This window comes from Bombus huntii, chromosome 8 (assembly GCF_024542735.1).
Source record: "Bombus huntii isolate Logan2020A chromosome 8, iyBomHunt1.1, whole genome shotgun sequence".
NCBI classification, from domain to species: Eukaryota; Metazoa; Arthropoda; class Insecta; order Hymenoptera; family Apidae; genus Bombus; species Bombus huntii.
In genome coordinates this window covers 5,753,399-5,777,965 of record NC_066245.1, presented here as the reverse complement: position 1 = coordinate 5,777,965, position 24,567 = coordinate 5,753,399, and the positions used below count along the sequence as shown (strand labels likewise).

Genomic DNA, 24,567 nt, shown 5'->3' with positions numbered 1-24,567 from the left:
TTCGAACACAGCCTCGAGGTGGCAAGCAACGGGATCCCGAATGATTGATAGAAACGGGCAACGTTGCACGTTCGTATCGTGATCCTAGGGTAGAAATATAACCTGGATGGAATAAAATTCGCGTTCACCTGTGCGATTCAGATGCAAATGCAGAAGGCACACTGGTTGTGCAACAAACTTTTAAAGACTTTCTCGTTCTGCCGCGTTCTTGGTGCGGTTAGTAACACGACTCGAAGGATACGAAAACAGTGGCTCTGCAGTCTTCGATGCACGCGCGCAGGCTCAAGAACGTATTCGAACATTTGTAGATGCGCTTTATGAATACATTATGTGCGTTACGCGACATATTTTGAAATTTCATTAGCGCTTTTATGAAATTCAACTATCACGAGTGTAGAGTCTGGAACCAATCTGAAGATATTTAACACCTTTCATACGCTTCAGATAGCTGTTCATGCTGTATATTAATTTTTTATTAGATATATATGCAAGAGATATCCTTGCAGTAGATATCGCGTAGCCTTTGTATACGAGTACGTTTTCAGATCGGTTTCAAATTCGGCCAATATAGTCACGATAGCGTGTCTTTTTATAGTGTTAATGAAATTTCAAAACGTTTTACATAACGTATACAATATGCATGTAAAAGTTGTCTATGATACGAGTTGTAAATAATTAAATACATTCGTGGGCCAGCGTAGGCCTATAGATCTAAGTTAATACGAGGGTCTTGCTAACTATAGAACTTGTTTAATTGGTATATATTAGAAATTAGTCGTGTTTATGGAGTAGCACAGTTGGACACCGTTCACGAGAATTAAGATAAAAACATTTTTATTATCTCTATGGAGTACGGGCAAAACAATTCAATTGTCTTGAATTCTTCACTCTTGCTTTCCTTATTTTTTTCTATTAACCCGGGTGGAGTTGAGATCGAGCTCGTTCTCAGAAACTCGGATTATTGACATTGGCATTTTTCTGTTTATATAGACTATCGCGCACGTTAATGGCTGCCAGGGTCGTCGGCTAGGAGCCGTTTAACGAAGTTTCGTGCTGCCAGTGCGATAATACAGCCCGTAACCGATGAGTGTAAGTATCAATCGATCGGGCTCATATTCATTCCCGATCCGTGGAATCTCGTTATTCGCGTAACGTTCCGGTTTTTATCCTTCGTGATCGTAGTTCGTCGACCTGTACGAGTTCATTGTTAGACGCCGCGTCGCATATTTCCGCGCGCGTGACGCGAAAACCACGGACAGCTCGTATGTTCGACGCGTTTTTACATAGCTCGTTGCGACGTCGATTTTTCGATTGTTTCGCATATGTTTGCCAATTCTTTTTCCATGTAACGAGGAAGGCACGAGAGGCGTTTCGTAAATACGAGAGTCAGTCGTGTCATCTCTCTAGCCGAGTCGACGTATCGAATTAAAACGACCCGGTCGAATTAAGTCTAATAAAACGCGGCCGGTTCTGCGTCCGAGGCGCGCTCATTTAGTTCGGTTAAATGATCGGATTCAGAGATGCCGCGTAGGCCGCATAAGCAGCACATAAATTAATTAGAACGATGTTGGGACGGTTACGTCACACGACAACGCGTAATCGTGCGATGCAAAGTAAGTATAATCGTGGAAATAAAAAGAATTTCCGGGATAGAGCGTCGCATGACTCTTGACGCAGATATTGCGTTCATTCGCGAGAAACGTATTGATAATTGCTAGCTACTCAATGTTTATGCAAATTTGAAGGTGCAAGAATAAACAGAACGCGTCTAATATGCAAAAATATGGAAAATATTTAAAGTAAAGTATTTGTTACACCATTTAATTGGTGAAACAGATCTTAGATTAGGTATATTCATTTCTTTAATTATTAGGTTGTTTGGAAAATTCATAGCGAAATTTATAAAGCAATTAAAGCAATTTAGAAATATTTCCATGGAATTAAGATTTTATCGAATCATTCGCTTCTCGTTTAATAATCCTTCTATTTCTCTATAATTTTCTTAAATATAGAACAGATTTTTATATCGATTTTCCAATACGATACGAAGTCAATATTTCCGAACAACTCGATACATCCATATAAATATGAGATTATGTAATTTGATAATCGTATTTAGAATACTATTTTTGATATAAATGTTGTTTCTGAACAGGTTAGGTTGACAGGCGGACATATGGTGAAGCAGAGGAGGTTTATCGGAAATACGAATAACAAGATGATCAACATACGAGAATATTTATAGGCTTTTTAGGTGAAATCGTGGAATATATACGTGTCCATATACACCGTGTATAGGATCAGTGAACGACGAGTGAACACGCGGATCGATTTGCATGCCGCTGAAGGAGAGCACACGGCCTCGTAGCCACGACGCAACCGGTCACGTTCCGATAGGCGACAAATTGTAAAACGTGTGAGCTGCCCAGGTATCCAGAGTGAATGTAAAATAAACGATCTTCGATAGATTTCAGAGGACGACAGCAGCGGCGCGTACATACGCGTACGTTTAGTTATGATTAGCCTCTGCGATAACAGCCTGATTTCTCATTTTTACATAATTCTCGCGAGATGTTTGATTTTCACGCGCAGGTAAGTGGAACGTTTCGTGTAACTGCTCATATTCTGAACTCGCCTCCACGGTACAAGTATGGAATAATTCATGTCTCTGTCGTTTCAGATCCGATTTATCGAGCGTTTGTACGAGAAACGAATTTGAAGAGGTTTTCGTAGAAGCGTGTTAAAGATAAAATAGAGCGAAGAAAAATTGAGACAAAGAACGAGGAAAACATGAGTCCTTCGTAACACGCGCTGCAAAGAAAGATCAACTATTGATACAGCTGCCGTGTATGCTCGTTCACGCAATTGTTGCTCAGCGAGTTCGTGCTTTGTGTTAGACAGGTACATACGTCCATCGACGTACTTTCTAATACGCCTCTGATCGCTACGAAGAAAAGGGATAGATCTTTCGCCAGGTTTCTCGCCTCCTCTCTCGTCTGTGCCTGGTCAATCGCGAATCGTCTGGTGAAAGTCGCCTCTCTCAACGAGGCGATTACGTACCTCGTGCGATCGACCAGGCACAGTGGAAAATTTATGGCCGGACGAGAGAATAGCGAGGAGTTTGTCGTGATTTTCGCGTGTTGGCGATTCTATCATGGGTGTAATTCTTTTCACGAGAAAGCGACAGTAAGAGAATCTAGAAAGCGATGCAACTATATAAAGGTCAGAATAGAATGAATCGCTGAAACGGTCGTTATTTCCTCGATAAGCATCCAAGCGGGAAGGTTTGCGCCTTTTGCTTCGAATTGGAATTTCAACGATGCGAAACTCGCGGAATTTCCGATCGATTGAGAATCCGACTGGGGAATGGATATTTGAAATAGCGAAGGGTAAAAGACGCGAAGAAATCTACGCGGCGAATATACCCGTTCACATTTCATGCGCGTGGTACCATCTCAATGGTGTTCTATCGCAATATGCTTTCGAAGCAAATGGTAAGAGACCTTCCGCTAAATATTGGTTAACGTCAAGCTTATTCAACGGCACTTTATCATCGTTTAGCGGCAACTCCACTCGTCGAACGTCATTCCGAGTTCTCGTTATTAAATTGTCGTCTTCCGAGTAGCGTTATTCAAGTATTCGAGGATCTCGCGACAATGGAATCGTTATTTGTACTGCCCACCTACGACCTACCTACTAACTACCTTGTTTCAATTGCTTCTTACTAACGTACCAAATCCTTTTTGCAGGTTTTTCTTAGGTTTCCAGCGATTCTAGTATTTCTAAAGAGATAGAGGACAAGCCAAAGTAAACCAGTGATATTTTTTATGCAGTATTTTTCTTCCATTATTGTGAACGAAATAAAGCGAGCGAGAAAGAGAGAAGAAGTGACTAACGAGTCGTATTTGTTGAAAAATTTAAGAGGATTAAGAATATTAATATACTGGATGAATTTTTAAACACCAGAGAGATTTTTGCATTTTTTTTTCTACGACTCGAGCGCCGACATCGGCAGGTTTCCTTCAAAATGGTGAGTATCACGAAGTCGTTTAAAAGCGCAACGTTTATCGTATTATTTCGAAATATTGTATCTTATTGCTACGAAATTGACTTGAATTGAAATTGACGAATTGATCGTTTTGGAAATAAGCGTTAACGTTGACTGTTTCGAAAGAATCGCGAAGCGTTCTCCAGTGTTTCCAGAACACGATGCGTGAAATCGTGGCAAGCCGCAAATGAAAAGCAAATAAAGAAAAAGAAGAAAAAGAGATAATAATCGTGGCGAAGAGTCACGAGGCTTTCATTGAAGCGCTCAATTTATATCAGCATGGTAGGCGATGTGTTGGCAGCTACACAATTGTTTTGCTGCATCGATGCCGGCGCATCTCGACTCGGTCCATCGCGCTTAATTATAATTAATGAATCGACCTGTGCGTTGCCTGGATTTATTTTCACGGCACGTTCGTCGCCTATAGTCGCATAAGCGTTTGAAAGTTTATAAAGTATGCAAGTTTATAACGAAGGGAATATTCGTTTCATAATCTTTTCAACGACTTCTCAGAGAAACGAGCAATTTGCAACGCTTGATTTTACAGTCGAAACTTTAATTCACCCTTAGTACAAAAATAAAAGGAAAAGTGGAAGGTCGGTAATAATTTCCAAATGGTTCTGCCAAACTATACGAAGCGTACTTGTGAAACTTATGCACGCTTTTATATCCTGTTTACGATTCACCACCGCTTCCGGTTGATTCATTATCTAATTCAAGCGATCACAGGATTTCATCATGAGTCGATATTATCGAAACAAAACGTCTCATTTACCAAGTCGTACACATTACGACGTTCTATTTGAAAACGTAGATAATTTAATGTATATAAATTGCTCTTAACCATTGACAACAAAAAGCACATGGAAGAATATGCGTCCACTTAGCAGCGAACGTTGTTTACAATCATACTTGTTATGTATCAAGGATAAAGTGTTAATTCGCCACAATTCTTCTTTTAAACTCGAACGATTTATAGGAACGAGTAAAGAGGCGCTCGATCAATTTGATACATTGTGAGACGAACCGCGTAACGCGTTTATTACCAGCAAGTTCCTACTGCGAACGAGAATAACATTCAATACTAAACTAGGTTAACATCCTGCTGCTTCCAGCAAATGTGTACTTTCTCTGGAATAAAATATCCAGTTAACGCAACGACTAGCGGGCACGTTTAAAAAGCAACATCCTCGTCGCCATCGTAGTTTTCTAAGTTTCATGGTATTCACTTCGAAATGAGCGCGAAAATATGGCGCAAGAAAGACGCGTCTCACCGACACCACATCGAGCGAACCGTGCTTATTCCTTTATTCTTGTCAGACCAACGGGGCGTCTGTTTCGCGGGAGAAAAGAAGAAAACGCGCGACAATAATACGGAGGAAACGAGGGTGACCCGAATCCGAAAGGCAAATGAAGCCGCAGCCGAGCGGACGTTCAACGCTCGACCACATGGAAAACTCGCGTGTATCAGCGGTTTTCCATATCTCTAGCCGCTGTAGTTCGCATTTTCCGGCGGTGTTGCGCGAGAGCGCGATTAACCCGGGTCTCCAAACTCTGCACCGGTGAAGAATAATTAGCGGTGATACGGTTCACGAAACCAGTATTAATCGGTTTGGAAATAATAGATGCCGCTGCGGCGATTAAGCACGGGGGAAAAAGATACGCGTACGCGGCGAGTACCACGATAATGTCGTTTAATTAGCCAGCACATGCTTCTCGCATGACGTTATACGAGGTTGGAAACGCGACGTGGCTAGTTGAGTGAAAACCCTCCAATTTGTCCTGGAGTTTGTTTCGTTCTATATATGTATACTTGTTTCAGTCGTCTGCATTCTGTTTCGTGTCAAACTCCGTGCTGGACTCTATATCCAGCTTGTATAGCGAGTGATTGAATTCGAAGTACGATCCATCGTTCGTTGCGAATCGTTTCACGTCGATAGATTCGCTTTTTTCTCCTCTGTGTTTGCGATTTGAAAATAGTACGGACGATTGTAAAAATTGTTCCCGAGCTTTAGCACGGCCGTCGTTTCAGCTTTCCTTTTTGTTCCATGTTTGGCTGGAATAGACCGTAACATGGATCATTAATTCGAATATATATGATAGAGTTTTCGATAATAACCAACGCTTTCTAATAAAAAGATGGATTATCTGATAGCGTATTGTTAAGAGAAAACCGATCGTTTCACGATCCTGTATGTTGCGCTCGAGCCTTTATCAATGATCTATTGTGTTGTTAGATATCACCGTGGCGCGTACATCGAATCAACGTTTGTAACGCAATGCTTCAAATATCGAAGGTAGTTAATCAATTTATAGAGTAATCTCGTTAAATTCAAATTTGTGTCTCGATTCAATTTCAAGTTTCCCGATAGCTGTTGTCATTACATCAACCCGAAAATATCAACGAATAGTGTTCGACTCGAGGCGAACTCGTGAATCGTATTGAAGCGGATGAGAAACGAACGTTGGTACGTTCGAACCGGAAGTTTTTGTTTCGGTTACAGAGTTATGATTACATGGTTGGATACTTCTATAGAAGAGATGAAATAATGAGTGGATGCGCGGTTCAGAAACGTCCCAGTGAACTGGAGATGGAGCGTTCGTTTCGCGATAACGGCTATGATTTTCGTCGGGCGCGGGTTAAGCAAGCGATAAAATATCGTTGGCCATCAATTCGTACGTTTTCATTGCCTCTATTTTTCACCGTTGTAATCCGTCAATAAATTCTGGAAGAAGATAAACTGCCACCACGGTCCGTTGCAAAAATAGGAGCATCGTTACAGAGTATCGACGTTAAAAACGGCAATAAAGCAATAAAAAAGAGAAAAGAAATTGTTAAATTATTCGTCAGCAATTTGGAAGTTGCGTCTATCGATTCATTTTATAAACAAAGCTTTTGAACTCGTCTTCGTACCGTGTTACGCTAATAAGCGTTTACATATCGTCGCATATATGTTATTTAACACCGTGTTTGCTTATTTGAATTTTCATGAGTCATAAGCATATCATTGCTTTACTTTCTTTTTTACTTTATTCTATTATCATATCAGGTATTAATGGCTGGCGTGGATGACGAGCGAGAAAATTACAGAAGTGTGATAATTCGCGCGATAAATATTTTTCAGCTCGACCACGCGAGTCTGTGGCACGGTGATACTGCTCGGCGAATCTCGGTTCGGTCTATTTCTGATTTACTCGACACGGTTTACGAAATCCTTCGTTGAAAACGCTACGCGGTTATATTTCGGGCGCACTCCGGTTTATTTAACGCAGGCAAAACACAAACATCGTGTTTGACTAATCACTAAGAAAATCAGTAAAAATCAAGCATCGGATAGTTTTTCGTGAATATCTTCTCCTTTAACGTTAACAAGCTTTGATTTCTTTATTAGCTGTATCATCCAACCATCGTACCAGTTAAGAGTCTCTTAAGAATCTATCCAACGATGGAGTTCACGAAGCTGAGGAAAATCGAACAATTTTATTCAATTACTCCTATTACCGTGGATTTTCCATCGTTCAGGCGATCATCTGTCATCATCTATGCTACTAGTTGTATAACGTGCAATGTTGAAATTCTGATCTATCCCCTAGAACACACGCTATTACTTGGTTTAAACGATGTCAATAGAACTCGACCCGTGCGGATCGCTTACGATCGATCGATTCACGAGCGACCGTATCCGAGTGTCATGATTTCATTTGGTTGCGAAATACGCTCCGATCGGTTCATAGGGTTCGTGTCACGATCCGTGCGTGACTCGTGAATGCGTAGTTGCATGTCGCCGATCGAACGTCGCGTCGTCGTCTAGTTCGAGGTCCCGAGGTCGCGTTTCGTTGGTCGATCGTTCAAGAATGGCTTCGCGACGACGGTCTGCAGGGACTTCTATTTCTGTCGACCACAGCGACGCGACCTGTCGTGCGTTGACTTCGTTTCAATAATTCACGTTGATTACGCCCGGAACCAATTCGAACCGCTCTTATTCTATTAACCGCTCTTTCCACGCGATCGTTCCACTGCAGCGTGGGCTCCGTTGCAAAAGTGGACGCCGAGATTTCGCGAACGATCATGACTGGCGTATTTTTGGAACAGGCTGACCTGACAGAGACGGATACCGAAGTTTCGTGAACAATTTAAACGTACCGTATATGCAAGGTTTCGCAGAGCGAAGGATGATAGATGAGAAGCGATATACAGGTGTTGGCTAGTCATACGAATTTTTCATAACTTTCGCAACTTTTTAGAAATCTTAATCCTAATAACAAGAGTATAGACGCTTTTATTTTCTTGCTTTAACCTCGGTCTCGCGCTCTTCCACTATAAACGAGTGGATATTTTATGCATTTCAAAGTTCTACTACATCTTAATGGAACCATCGAAAACAATCGCGATACTCGACTGCAGAATCGTTTTTCAACCGTACGTTGCTCGGGGCTGAAAAGATCTCAGAAACAGCACGATCATCGTCGTTGATAATTCAAAGATCTTTCATTATTTCTGCTGCTTCTGTTCTCCATCTCGCGTTCTTCGGGTAGAATTAAACGAGCGTGTGCAACGAGAGAGTGCACCCCTCGAAAGGGTGTGTAAAAAATCGTCTCAACCCCTTTTCAGCAACATTTCCAGTGTCGCACCTTTTCTCCACTAGTTCCCGAGGGGTTGTTCTCCCTGTTTTGTTCCTGGTTGCGGGCTGTTCGCGGACCCGCAACCGTGAATCGCGTTAATGCTCGTGCTGCGATTTATGGATGTTGCCTGTGCATCCCCCGGGCAGAAAGAGAAACACAAAGCAACAGAGAAAAATGGAAACAAAGAAAGGAACGCTCGTGAGAAGTGAAATAGTGAGAAGGGTTAGCGTTCTAGCGAAAATAAAATCGAATGTGAAACTGCGGCCGAGGGGAATCTTTCTTTGAGAGCTGCTCGTTTCGCTCGCCAGTCGCTGATTGTTATTTCAAAGTCAGCTTTGCAATTTCAACGCTCTCGCAACACGACGATCATTTTTACGCGACCATATCGATAACAAATGTCGTACTGTCGTTAGCTGTTGATGTAGTTATGGCAATACGTTTCGTATTATGCCGACGATATCGCTTAAAATTAGTTATCGTGATACTTTGTGAGGTATATTTCGCGAATCTGTAATTTGTTCAACTCCTATGTTGGCAACCAAAATCTCCATACTCGTTTGGTAATTATAATTAGGCGCCTTGAGTTTATTCTTTCTACACATCAAATATAGAATGATAGTTCTCATCTCAATTCCATATTTTCCCTAAAACGTTAGTCTTCCGTTTCTGTAGTTCATCAAGTACAGTTGTAAACAAACAATTGATGTCAAAAAATTCTATATGAATATAGTCTGATACTAAAGTTACTTATCACTCTTTCGCACATACGAAAATTTTCAAATTTCCCGCTCTGTATATTTCGGTTCATTAATCAAGGGAATGTTATTTTCATTACGAACTTGCCTATGCTTCACGATATATATTCTCATCGCCAGACAAGCTTATAAATATATCTAAAGTTTGTATACTTAGAATTTCTCTGTACGATTTTGTTGTAGAAATGTAATTGACAAAAATATCCAAGAAATGGAAATTTAGCGTGGTTTTGTGTCAAAAAGAACGTAGCAAATTGCCAACATAAGGATTAAGTCTTCGCTAGAGCGAACGCAAACGCGCGCGATTGCATGACGCTCATAATTGGAAAAAATAGTACGAACGTTGAATGTTACGCGGATTGAATTACGTGTCAGGTAAAATTTGCGGATGAGGGATGGAAAGAGGAAAGAGCGCAAGGGAGTGACGCGATGCGAGATGAACATTTCTGGTTCGGGTTTCGATTCCGCCTGTCGCCGCACGGCTACCGCGCGTAATCCGCTTTGCGGACGCGTGCGAACTTTTAATACCTCGGCCCGTGTTCGCCATCAGGCCGCGTAAGTAGAAAGTCTGACCCGGAGATTCAAATCCTGAAACATCGAAACGAGCGCAACGAGCTTTTCCTGAAAAAAAGAGAGGTGCAATAAACTGTGGAAGTTTAACTTTAACGTGTTTTGCATTTCTGCTAGCAAGGACACGCGAAAGCTGCAGATTTTTCTTCCACCCTTTTTTTTTATAGTCGTTTAAAGGGAATTACGTTTAAACGTACTATAAAACGGGTCGTGACATCACGAGTTTAAAACAGCTTTTAAATATTAATGGATAACTGTATTTTTCATCGTTGATCAAAATCATTTGAATTAGTCACTGGAATAGCGTTTTTATATTTCCATTTTTGCCTCTGTGGTCGCATTATAGAGCAATTTTTGACGTTCTTACTTATCCTTTTATATCGCGAAGAAAATCCTTTGGAAAGACCTTCGCCAACCTGATTGATTTTTCACAGATTCAACGCAATCGTAAAGTTAACCACGCGTATTGGTCGAAAGTGTCATACAAACAAACAAAACAATGTAGTACTTCCTTTGCTTCCAGCCACATTTCCTTTCAATTTTGCACAGTACGTATACGATAACAGTCGCTCGTCTTAAGAAGAAGAACTATGTTTCGGAACTGTGCACGATGTGTTAACTGTGTGTTAACGATAAACACTAAATAGCGTAGTTACGTCAAGTGTCTTTCGTCCGCTTTAATATATGTGACATTACTAGCCCGCGATTTTTCCCTCAGGAGGATCGGCGGGCGGCTATTAGAGAAAAAACATCGTATAAAGATGAACGAGTTGTCAGATGTAACAAGTTTGTTTATCTCGACGTTTCTTAAGTTTATAGCATAAAAGCATTTTGTTGTAGCTAATTTCGTTTTTATCTGAAAAATGAAGTAGTATCGTTTATTTAATGATGATTGAGCTATTATTCCAAAGGCTACGGTAATTAACGTCTCTGTTTACTTTTTCTTTTGCTTTCAGTAAATTTCATAATACCATCAGCCAGGTACATAATTGTCACTTTATTTGTGAAAAGAAAACAATATATTGGGTTGGTAACTAAATGATTTTGTCATTACATGATAATGACAAATATCCTAGTTGCCAACTTATTATTTACTCTTCAAATATTTTTTATCGTAAAACGGTAACATAATTGACCGTAAATTCCAAGGTTTTTGAATACTGCGTTATTGTCGTATTTCTCATTCTTTTTCAAAATTTGTCAATTTCAAAACTTGACCAGCACGATTTTTAAATGGTTCAAATATGAGGTAATAGACGATAGCGGGTCATTTCTCAAAATTCATATGTCGTTTCACAGCGTAGAAATTGTTAATCGCGTGTACGAAAGATACAGAAATTTTGACTAATGAAATAAAGTCAGATATTCGTCGATGTAAACGGTATAAACGGACCGCGTAAGTTCGAATTGCATGAAATCATCGGATGTAAGCCGTGGGTGATCGCAAAGGCTGTCTACGCGTGTATTGTAACCTTCGTTGGGTAGGCAACCGCTGTTTGATTCGTAGCGAGGAGAAGAGCCACTCTGTCCTTCGTTAATCGACTCTTTTCGTACTGTAAAACTCGCGTTTCCATGCCGATGGATTTTGTCAATATGCGAGAACGCGAGATACGCGGAATTAATAATATTGATTATTCCCTCTAATTTCGATCGTAATTTAAATTAAAGGACCGAGAATATTCCTTTGCCACGTCTGAGTGAACGTCTCCTTTATGACTTCCATGCAACGCATCGTCGATATTTCTTTTCGAACACGAATCGTTTGTCGGGAACCATAGCAAAAGAGTGTCGGAGAATCTGAACGGAGAAAGCAAATAGACGATCTCGATTGCATCTAATTAACGTTGTTGTAAATATCCAGTGTCTCGCAACAAATCGATTCTGTTTACAGTTTGCCGACATCGAATAAATTACAAGCAATGTCGAGTCTCTGCATTAATTATGAATTATCTGTCGTGCGCGTGGCCGCTACGATATCAGCGCGTACAGGGGAGTTTCTATGGAAAAGCGATCGCTGCTAGTTGAGCGTGAAATAAGTTTTTCACGATCGAGAAAGAAAAAGGCACAAGAGTATCCGATGTTCTTTGAGAACGCTGCAATCTTATCCTCCGTTTTTCTTTTTAACGATCATAAACAGCGAGATATTAGAATCGTAATTTTCGCAAACTCCAGCCTCTTGACACAATACACCGATACTCGTACACTTTGCCCCTTTTTTCCCTTTTTTTTCTCTCTGTTCTTTTATTTCTTTCTTACTTCGAGCCGGAGAACAGTTTATAGTTTATACGGAGCTTTTCGATTGATTCTCGTTAAACGAGCTGTTTGACATTGACACGGAAAATATATACCGTCGAGTTATGAGAGCCGAAGAACGTCAACGATGTGGTAGCCAAGGAGGTAAAACGTATATTAAAGGAGAGAAAAGAAGAAGGATCTGCACCAGACGTTGCATCTTGATGTTATTAAATGGCTTTTTCTGCTTCACCCACACCTTCGTAATGTTTCTGAGCCTTCCGAAGGCTTTTTTTGCTCTCCACCGTCTGATCCCTCGGTTGTTCTTCATTCCATCTTTTTTTTATCTTTCATTGCCTTCTCTCCCATTTTTCCGCCGTGAAAACACTGTCCGTACTTTGCCTTCTCTTGCACGACGTACTTACTCCCTTTTTTTTTTTTAAATCGTAAATTGCTCTCGGTTCTTTTTTACCTAGAACGTGCTCTTTCCGTGCTAGAACTCTTTAAAGATTTTCTTTCTCTTCTGTTCCACCGTGGAACGTACGTTATTGGGGTCCTTCGAGTTACGATATCTGTTACGAAAATTCTTCGCCGTTCTGGGAACTCGAAGCGTTTGACGACTTTGATAACGCGTTTCGTAATAAGAGTCTTGTCACAACGTATTTTTATTGTGCAATTGTACCTTCTTTTTTCTTCTCTTGAAATCGCGTTTATCTTTTTGATTCTTCTCTGTCGTAAAACAAACAGAACAAGAGACATCACGAATAATCTTTCAACAAACTTCCCTTGTTTGCTGACATTTCTTGGAAGTTTCGCTGCAATTTGCAGCTGAAAAAGCACTTCAAACCACTTGAGAAGAATATTTATTCTCTTCCCGAAATCTTGCCGATTTGTAGGTAAAACGTTTGTCAATTACGCTATCGAGAGCTATTCCCACCTTCAATTTTCGTTATTTATTCCCAGGCGATCTACTTCCCCTAATCAAGTTAATCGACCACTAACACTTTCCATCTATTTTTCAACAATTATGCAATGTTATATAAAACTCTCCGCTAGCATCTATTATTACACCATCTGCCCTATTATCTCGTCGTTGTTATACTATTTATAACCATCCTGTCAATCGTATCAATTTCAATCAAATCTCAATGAAGATCAATCACTCATCGTTTACCAAGTCGTTGCCCTTAACCATGTATCTCGTATTTCTGTCCACCCCATCGTTCTACGCGACCTTAACTCAATCTACTGCAACCAAAAATTTTTCCCTAAATTTAACGTAATTTCCTCACACACGCTATCGTTGTCGCTTACGTATTTCGTACAGGCGGATTTGCTAGTAATTTTAGGGTCGATTCGAAGTCCAATGCTCGGCTACAATCTCCTCGAATGGATACCAATTAAAATAACTGGCCGGGGGTATGTACGGCTTCGAGGCCGGCGACGGTTCAAAGGGGGTTCAGAGGTCGTTGGAGTGCTTTCATAACTGTTAATAGGAAACAATTGCCGTCTCGATTAAATTCCACTGAACTATTACGGGCGTCGTCGACATCGTGCCGTAAGGAGGAAGCGGGACTCCGGCTTTCGGTCTTGCAGTTTCGAGGTTACTGGCCTTTCTCGATTCTCCAACCTCCGCCGGGATTCCTCTTGCGTACCGCTTCCTAGTTTTCCGTGCTGTTGTTTGGCTGTGCACGGCTCTGTATTACTGTAATAGTCAAACTGGCCTTTCGAAGCGATTTCGTAGTCCAGGTCGTGATTTGTCGCGATACCAGCCAACGCCAGATTCCGTGATTTCCAAGTAATGCCGGTCCGAACGAGGTCACGGTTCTGAATGCCGTAGAATATCGAGCGACCTCGATGTGAATCGAAGAAGGTACTAGGGGATACAATGCGCCTGCAATTCGAGCATAGAACATGGATAGCGTTGAAAGGCCAACGAATTTATTGCGATAAATACGTAGACCCGCGATGCTTGACCGTGGATCGACGCTGGATTTTTAAACGATTCGCGGGTATCAATGTCGAGCTTGCTTGTGTGTTCCGAAAGTTTAAATTATCGCGATACTATAACAAAACATTCGAGTCTTATCGATCTTCCAGTTAATAGCGAAACGTTACAGCTTCGTTTCAAAAAACGAAAGTTCGATCGAGCCTTGGGAATCGTTGAAAAATCCAACGTTAAATCTATGGTTGAGCCTGGATCGTTGTCGTGTTGAAGGTTAACATTCAATTATGTGTAAAGGTATTATTGGATCGTGAATTACTGAGAAATATCATCGGAGCTGTTAGGTCGGTGTATGCGAAATGTCAGAATAATTTTTATGAATCACTGTACTTTTCCAATGACTATTCTACTATTCTAGATTTATAAGAGTCATCGGCTCTATAATTGTAAAATTCCTCGAATAGAGTTGTTACAGTTTCTTCTAAAATAATTTCTCCAATTCAAATATTGCGTAGGCGAAAGATCTTCAATCTTTCACAAATGCTGAATTTATGTTTCCAACAACTTTCCTGACATTGATGTTTCTTTCTCTCCCCCCCCCCCCCCTCATATCTTTGTTATAATCCTTCCTTCATATAATCAATAGTTATCGATTTAATAGACGACAAAATTTAATAGATGATCTGGTCTGCTAAAATCCATGTCGACACTAAGACAACATATCGTATGCACTTAACATAATCTTCTAATATTAAACGGAAGATCTATAGTATCCCATATCTGTTACAGACACTTCGGTCAATAACCAAGTCGTAGGTTGCCGCGTTATCGATAGGAGTCGAATGTTTTCGTTTCTGTTGTAATATCGCAACAATTTGAACTTCAAATCGGCGTGGATTTGGTAAGCGATAAAGGTCGGTATTATAGAAACGAAATCCCTGTGACGATTCGAATGGCACCATTTATCGTTGCCGTATCGTTATTTGCTCGTTAATTTAGCATTCGATCACCGAAGATAAAGAGGCTCGAGGCTCTGCCGAAGTCACTGATAGATAGCTCGATCTACTTTCACCGATGTTGTTTACTTGTCGATGGCTAATTGTTGGCGATCCGAGAACTCGCCGCCGAGTCGATTATTCTAGCTGGCTGGTTTACGCAGCTTTATTAGTCGATAGTTATCCACACCACCGGGCAGGTAATACTGCCGTTACTCTACTATTGTCGCTGTTCTCCAAGCTACCTGGAAACTGTATCGCCCTGTGGTGTACAATTAATCGTGCCTCACAATAGCTCGTTACTGCCTAACCAGCCATACTAGCGGGCTGGTAAGAATTAAGCTCATTCAATGAGATGATATCGCAAAATATTGTGACTCGTTGTTATTGTTGGTTTAACACGGCGTCATTGTTCTCTGAAAAAATTACATGCTATTCTACTTATCAATTAAGAGTTTAAGGATACTTTGACTCGAGGCAAACGTTTATCAAGAATTAATTGAAAGGCTAAAAAAAAAAAGAAAAAGAAATAACGAGCAATTTTCTTTGCCAATTACAAGTTTAAAAATGCTGTTATTTTAGCGGGACATTTATTAAGAATCATTAACGGAGAAGTTGATAGGAAAAGTAGTATTAGTGAGAAAACCTACAATTTGAGAAAATTGTAGATAAAAATAGATTTTGATACAGAAATTTATATATCTATAACGTAGGAGTATAAAAAGTGAAATTTTCTGCTCTACTTTTTGTATATTTCTCAATTTCGTTGCACGGATACATGATAAATCTTCACTTGTTAAGAAACAAATCATTTGTTTTCGTAAGTTTATTTATAGCAAGCAGACGGTATAAATAAAGAATGATGTTTGCAGCATCAGCTTTATCTATTTTTGAATTTTTGGATTTTACCAATGTGGGTTCTAAAGGCTCGTGTAATGCTTCTGAAGATGAAAACACTTTACAGAATGTACTCGTAAGAAAATCATGAATAAATATTACGTATTGTTTAAAAACACACTTGTGTCAGTTCTTCACTTAGGTTTTTAATTAAGATTATCAAACGCGTTATAGAACTTCACTGACAATTCAACAACTACGATCAACATGTTGGAAAATTTCGTTACATAAATATTCTCGTGCCAGAAAATTTTCGAAAATGTCCAGGATGGAGCGACGATATACACGTCGAATAGAGTTTTGTCGTTTATAGACTGGGCGCAACACAGTCTTGAGAACGTTCTTGGAAAATTTTCTGGCAGCGGAAATGGGTCACTGTGTCTACCGTGACGTCGAGGTCGATCCCGTTGCAGCCGCTGCATCTGCATCTTGCAGTGGTTGAGATCACGCTGCGTATAGACGCTAGACGTCGAATAATCGATGTCTGAGTATATGTTTGCAAGCGGATCGTCGCATCACTTCCCTCAACAGAAACTCGGAACTGATACAGCGCGCTTTTATCACGAAGCGCACTCCTCTAATCGGGCGTACGCCAGTTGAACTCGACTTGATTGCCAGTATCGTTAAACAGAGATTGTACCAATCAGAATCCAAAGGTCACGCGTAATACTGTACTTTTTTGGTATTTGATATTAAACAACAGCTAGGATTAGAGGAGACGAGTCAATCGATGATTGAAGGTAGATCAATTCAGCTTTCAGGAATTAATTTCAAGATACGATCGTCTGTCCCTATCAATTTGAACGTATATTGCAGATAGACGTGTGTCGAAGTTGTTGACTCACTATAATCAAATTTTCCTTTGTTTGTCAGATAAAAAAAATGTATAATTTGTCACTATGGTATAAAAGCTAATAAGGACTGTTATAATTGGATCAGTTGGTACAATGATATAACAGAATAGTATAAACGATAAGAATATGGACGATTGTTTCTACGATTCGATTTGTATTGCAGATAGAGATACAGATGTATGGAAATTATTAGCTTCCTATAATTGCATTTTTCTTTCACTTCAGATAAAAAATGTTCAACTTTTTACTCTAGAAAAAGAGAAGATGATGATTGTTACAACAATACTTGGATCAATTAATGGTAAAATAATAGTATAGTAACAAATGTATAAGTAATTGTTGAGACGCAGACAGATAAATTATATAATTTTAAAGTTGCAGAAAATTAGAGATATTTAGATTATGTGTATTTATACTTAATTATAGGATATACATATAATTGTCAAAGTGAAAGGTATATCTTGGATCCACAAACGTGCAGAAGCTCATTAAAGGGGTGGTTTTAATTTGAAACATTTTAACCTGTCGGTCGAAGTCCAGCGTCTGATAAATCGTTCGGATTATATCCATTCATCAGATCGAGGGAACAGTATGTTTGTAGCCGTTGTGCTCCAGCAACCCACATTTATCTCGTGCCAAGCCTGCGCTTTCGTATTTGCGCTTTGCACAGGCCGCGTATCCGACCACGGATGTCAGTCTTCGCGCAGAATTTTTCCTACTTTCGTTTGGTCCGTGCCTCGATCGATCTTACTTTCCACGCATCTATTGTTTCGAGAAATAATACCACACTCTTATTGAAACGTTGCACAGTTCGTATATAATCCTTGAATCGACCGATCGATTCCAATCCTAATTGAGAGGTCGTAAGATCGACGACGGTGAATTGAACGAAGATCATTGAGAACGAGATCGAGCGGTGAAACGGAACGAGGAGCGGTGCTCTAAAATAAACTTTTGGCATTACTCGCTGATTAGACGGAGAGAAGAGAGGATGTTCGAGATGGAAAATACCGGAACGATGCAACTTCCGTTCATTTTAGACGAGTACGTCAGAGGTTCTCGAAATACGTCATCGGGCGGCCGAAAAGACTAGCGACGTTAGACGTCATCGTTCGATCACAGGAGCGTCGCGACGCCACGGTGTGCCAGGCGGCGCGAATCTCGTCCCCAGAATTTCGACGATATCCGGTTCGCACTGGTTCCCGCTGGCTCGCTTCCGATCTCGACCACGTTCACGAACACACACGGTGCACGTCCGGCCGTGGTCGTCCCTTTTCGACTTGCGGCGTTTGCTTCAGTCCAAGAGGGATGAAAAAGAGGGGACGCGTCGTCGTTGCGTAAGCGTCTGGACGTCGAGGCACCGTTGCGTCAGTCGTTCGAAAGCTACTAAGCATCGCGGTCCACGAAAAATCCGAGGGAATAAAGCGCTCGCTCTTGCAACATTAGTGAGTTTCTCAAGAAAATAATCGCCGTCGAGAAAGAATCTGCGAAAAGCCGGCACACCACCGAAGCTTTTCAACTTTGCCTCGTCTCGACTGCGCTTGGCTTCCTCTCCCGTTCAAGGTCAAATCGCCTCGCATCATCTCGTTTCGCCGCATAAATCGCCGCGCGAATTTCGAGTGTGCTTCTCTCTCTGCCACAGACCTTGACGGTGGAAAATTCAAGGTCAATGGCAGTACGTCGCTTTACAATAGGAACACGAGCGCGCAGCCGCGCCGTGAGATCGAATTTTATGGTGGCGCCCAGACGACGCGAACGATACGTGATTATGGGACGGAGCCATGTCGAATGATCTTCTGTTCGCGCCTCTTGATCAACCGGTAGCGAATCAGTCGTACGATGTTGTCTTCGATTCATCGATCCTCTCGTCTATCTTTGATCAAACGTTTACCGATTACATAAGGATTGATGGCATCGTCTTTCAAGTACATATATCGAGAGGGTTTGTTTTCGTCGTGACCTTCATCTACAAACGACCTTCCTCTTCGATATATCTTCGTGAACTATAAAAGATAATCGTATCTTTTTGTTTCGAATACTCGTACTGAATAAATCGAAGGCGTAGTACAACGTGAAATAAATAGCCCGATATTCGGGAGCACGTGTAACGTAACTCGACCGTGGCATCTAATACCGTGGCTGGTCTGCTTTAAGGTGGCGCGTTATTTTCCACGCTTGAATTTTTTCACCACCCGGTTCTCCTATTAAACTCGCGCAACTGCACTTGGACGTTTGCATTTTGCACGCGGTGCAAAGTGACGTACCCTGGCGAGTGTTGTTATTCGCCTATGTTTCTTCCATTCTCATGCAGCTTCGTGACACGGGGATAACTCTTCCGATGGAGTATCATAGCTCTTTCCTTAAGTATCGTCGTTGGTACAACAGTCGCGTTTTGCAAAGCTTGCAGCAACAACGATCGGTCTTCCGCGAACTTTCTAAGGGGAAAACCGGGATTTCCTCGTTCTCCGTTCGATCGTGTTTCTCATTGTTCGATCACGTGTTTTCCTTGTTTCATCCATTAAGAACCGCGACGCGTATTCGAAGTAGCTTTAACGAAGCTATGTCGAATAAGGAAATTCGTAATTCAGGAAAAATTCGTTTCTTTCTCGCATTTGCGACGGCTTCGTCGATATTGGCGACACGTTTTTTCCCGCACGTGCATGCATAATATATGACATACGAATCGATTCGAAGAAAATTGTCGTTACTTCACCCGGTGTCACGAGATCGTTTTGATTGAAATATTTTGCATTTGTTTGTTAGATCACGAGTTTCTTCCGTGTGCCATCCATCGTATTTCTATTCTGCATTAATCCCTCGCGTTTTCCTTTACGTTGTAATTCTTTGATACTACCAGTAAACTCATCTACATTAGCTTTATTTCACTGCGAGAAAATTGCGCGTTCTAAATCCTAAGAAGATTAGTACAATTATTCATATAGAGTGGTCCTCTGTACATCTCCACTTCTTATCGGTGAAAACAGGGCGCAACAAATTGCATGCCACAAGTAGAATACGAAGGGTTAATTTTCAACCACGTACTACACGATTATTTATCATTTAATCATTACACGTTCGAAATAAATCTGCGATTCGATCTACTGTTGCCATATTCTCACCATAGCATCCCTAGAAAATAGCGAAAGATCAACAGAAATTGCTCGAAAGTTAAATTCGTACGATAATCGAACTCCTGTTTCATCCAGCTGTCTCTAATCACGTATTGACAATCAGTAATTGTACGGCATAGTAAATTACGATCGGTGGCGCGGTGACGGTTGATCGGGTGCTACGACCGAGAACGAGGAAACCCAGCCGCATGTAAACTCGGGGAGACGGCGTTATCTCGCCGATGTCACCTCGAGCGTATAAAAGACGGACTCTTTCGACAGGTGGCTTCAGTAATTCATACTCGTGCGAGGCCGACCGATCCCGCCAGATTTAGTTCTCGTTCCACGTCGCGTGTGAACCTTCCCCACGAACACACGGTTGTTTGGTGCTGTGCGTGTCGAAGGTCATAGACAACGTCGTTCTGCACTCTTCATCCCCTTGGCTCCCGACGCTTCCACCCAACTTTTGGATACATCTTCGATCGATCTTCGTTGGATCACGCGGTTCGTGCACGGCCGTGGGATACGCGTGCATTGACAAGCCGCATAGTGAAGCCTAGTGAAGTTGCGAGGGACACTTATGAAGGGGTCCGTCAACGCACCGAGGCCTATCGTTGATCAGAACAGATATATTTGGGATAACGATTGGAAACAGTAGCTTGGTACAAGGTACGTGATAAAAGTACTACCGGGGGTCTTCGTGGATTTAATTATCGCACGTTGATATCTTCTTTGTCGATTCGGCGAATTTGTGCGACGATCGTGATCATTGAACTCGTCGATAATATTTTTCTTTTATTTTCGGCGACCATAGAGTTCTATTAATATACTGGACTTGAAGTATCGCGTCGTCGCAATCGTCTGGAGAGTATCGATATTTTTGGACGATCTATATTTTTCAAACAGCGAGATGTTTGGAAGATATGGGTGTTAAAAATTGCTCAGAGTAGAGAAGAATCGTGCACGTTTATGGGATGTTTCATATACGGGAACCACGATATGGGAACCACGTGTTTGATGATACGTTTACATGGCAACGATTAATCACCGTTGGCTAATACACGGTTATCTGCGAGATCCTGGAAAAGGGTCGATTTAATCAGCGGAGGATATCAAACGCGTATGCTAGAATATATCAAGTTGATGCAACAGGAATTCATAGCCTGCATTGATTTTGACCTATGTTCTACGCACGGGTCAAATCACTTATCTTTGAAGCGTGCTTTACCTTGATCCCTCGTCAGACGCATTTGTACCGTGTTAATTTATTATTCCTACGATTCGTGGATAGACTGTTTCGCTTCGAAGCAGAAGAAATTTTATAAGCGGAATAAAGTTTCATCTGTCGTTTTAACGTTTTAACGTTGAACTTTGACGAAGCCTAACGAATACGCGAAAGGTAAACGACCAAGTAGTTGGAATGCGACGGAATGAAACCCTGCGTCGCCGCTTAATCCTATTTAAAATTGAATCACCGACAAGCGGGTTCGTCTCCGTTCGTCGATGTTTCCGTGACCTTTTTTCCGCGACCTGTTGCCGTCAAAATGGCACGGAGGTACCACGATTAGAAGGAACATCGTACGTCGCTGTATCGCTTATCATCATCCCATCGTACGTCCAGATTTGCCGATTTCTCCGTACGATTCGATGAAACGAACTCGCCAGGAAAATATAACGTTTCTAAGAGGGAAATTTTCACTCGGGACAACCTGAAATTATTTTATTTGTATTTTCTAGCGTTATTTAATTTTTTCAACCTTTCTTCCCTGTGTCTATTAATTCCGCAACAGTTCTATAATTATCGTCCGCAGTTCTCGTTCACAGTTTCTATTTATTTGTTCGTCGTTCCTTTTTTCCACGTTCACGTAGGCGGGTTCGTTTAAATAGAGCTTGAAAAATTCAAACGTACCAAACAAATCTCGGAGGACCGGCAGTTGCAGCAACGGAACGCTTGTAACTAGTAGCAGAAACGCTGTACCAAAATAATCTTCGTGCGCAACTTTTATTAAAGCGTTGGCTGCGAACTGGCACAAGGCTCTGTTAGGATAGTCGTGTTCGTTGACCTACATGAATGAGAAATCGCACGATTTACCAATTTCCACGGGAATTCGCTCACTCGGTTTTGCTATTCTATACTCGTATTAATCGCGTGTATCTCGCTTCTATATTCTCGTGGTTATTACCAACAAGAACGAAACCCAAACCGGATGGGTGCTATTGCGTTGTAGCATTATTATCACACTCGAAATAAACTTCGTTGATCCATTATTGGCTTTATGGAGGTAAACTGGTAGGTTGCCAAATTTTAGCCGAGTGTCTCTGTCTGTAAACAGAATGGAAAGTGGTCGTTGGAAAAGGAAGAGGGACACGATCTCTCGTGGTGCAAGTTACTTGGCGTGTTTAAGACGGAACGATGATTTGTCGTCTTCGAAAAAGTATATTTCTCGAGGATCGACGAAGCACGAAGATGTATAGAACGCTGCGCCGGGCAACAAAATATCGAAGTGTAATCGGAAATATTTACTAGCGTTTCACCACCCGGAGAATGGTTGCCGGTATATTTTTTCTCCATGTTTTATCGAGCTTTTTATCGTGTGTGCCAGTAGCATCGCGACGACGAATGGCGTTCGGCTATCGACGTTATTCCTTCTCACTGCGCAAATGCTCTCTACATTGCTTTCTTTTATTTATTTTGGTTGAAACTTGACGATCGAAAGGATTCTGTCGATTCTATCATGTCGCTTGACTCATTATCGTAGCAAAATAAAATTTCGCTGCGACGTTATTTATCTGTAAAGTGGATCAGTCGTCGCCGGAATCCCGCGCACTTCTCCCTTCCGCTTTTAATCGTGTGACGTAATGCTGCTTCGGGAATTTTCGAAATTCATGTAGGTCCACCCGCAGGTGGGAAAGGCACAATTATATAATGTCACAGTCATATTTTTCATCGACCCTTATCTTAACGACAATAGTCAAACAATATGAGATTATAGATTGTATTATTGGCGCCGTTTCGTTACTTTTTTCTGGCTATCTTCGCTTTTGCGAGGACAGCAATCGTTTGGCAGTTAATTTATTTGATAAACAATCGCTGTATCGTGCTTGTTCAATTGTGTACAATAGGATACGAAGTTTTGATTGTTTACGAGAAAGCATAGATTTTTTGATGAAAGAGTAACGTTGTTATCGCGTATTATTTTTCTTTTTCGTCTGGACACGTCGAGAATTCGCGTTGACATTTTGATGGAAGTTTAATAACTCCTCCTTTTATCGTCGTTCCACGAACTTCCGTCATTATCTCTGACACGATCGTACAAGTCTGTCGACGTTTTCGCGGATATACAAACAACTTTTGTGTTTCTCAATATAAGAAACGAAACCGCAATAGCGTAGCCTCGACGGTGACGATATCAAATCTCTTCGAGTTGTTTCGACGATCGTTTCACAATTGACATTGGTTGGATTCGTTCGCAGCACAACTTTTTCGTAGTCTGCTTTCTGACGATGAGACAACTGAATCGATAAATCTACTCCTATCGATCGATTCGTCGCGTAATTAACGCTAAAGGTTAATCACGAAAAAAAGATATTATCATTTATTATAGGAAATTGTTGTGTCTACGACAATTGCTCGTGCAACTTTACCGTGACGATTATAAAACGTGCATCCGTGTATTGTGTAAATAAATACCTGTTGTCTCTGTCTGGTATCATCAATAAACTGATTTGTGAGTTGCACCACCGGTTACACCACCACTGTTGCCAGGTTATTTTCATTGCAGATACGAAATCAACAATCGTCTGTTTTGTGGAAGATTTATTACGAACCGTAAGGGGTATCGAGATTTTCCATTACTTGTTTAAGACATTTTATATAATCGAACTTTTACCAAATTTTTCCAGTTACGAGTTACAAATTATCGATATTGGCTAACACCCTTGTACATCATTAACAAGTTTGATAGTAGTAGTAAAAAAAAAAAAAAAAAAAAAATGAAATTTTACTAGCGAATTGTACAAATTACAAGTAATTTGAATACTATGTTTGACGAAAAAATATGAAATTGTAAAAGAGACGTCTATTGTCTATAATGTGTAACATATTGTTACAATCGTTAAATTATTGCATTAAAGAGCTCTGATTGGAACAATTCATTGATCGAATGCAATGATATATCATCAAGACCCCACGTGTATAATCTTAATTAAGTCTTTTACAATGATACGAGATAGCAAGAAAGATCCATGCTCCACGGTTGATTGACGGCATGAGATTATATTTTCATGAATATTTGCTTACACGAAAGCTTAAAATCTTGTTCAGATTAGCCAGGTTATCTAAATTCAAGAAACTCGACATTTCTTTATTCTCATAAATCTGTCGTTTATTTGACACCGTGTATCCTTTGTTCCTATTCTTGTGTATTCGTGAATCAGGTAGTAAATTGATTTCAAATAATTCGAAACACTTTAACGAGTGTCTAATGATAATTTGTATCTTTATGCTTCTTTCTATGTTGTCTCGTAAAAACTCGTCC

At 40.8% G+C, this 24,567-nt stretch overlaps 1 protein-coding gene and 1 long non-coding RNA gene across 9 annotated transcripts in view; one reads left to right on the top strand and one right to left on the bottom strand.

The window, feature by feature from the left end:
* LOC126868365 (multidrug resistance protein homolog 49) overlaps nt 1-24,567 on the top strand; it is a 75,070-nt gene that overhangs the window by 8,425 nt on the left and 42,078 nt on the right. For 3 of the 8 annotated variants that reach the window (XM_050623707.1, XM_050623702.1, XM_050623703.1), the window contains exons 2-5: nt 991-1,089; nt 2,156-2,592; nt 2,681-2,901; nt 3,750-4,030. The gene's annotated coding sequence lies outside the window, so the exon portion shown is untranslated. The other 5 variants (XM_050623708.1, XM_050623704.1, XM_050623709.1 and 2 more) reach the window with 3 other exon arrangements.
* Nucleotides 17,304-22,584, bottom strand: LOC126868381 (uncharacterized). The gene is made up of 2 exons (XR_007690596.1): nt 21,939-22,584; nt 17,304-17,681 (listed from the first exon to the last, which is right to left on the bottom strand). It is a non-coding gene; the product is annotated as an uncharacterized LOC126868381 (long non-coding RNA).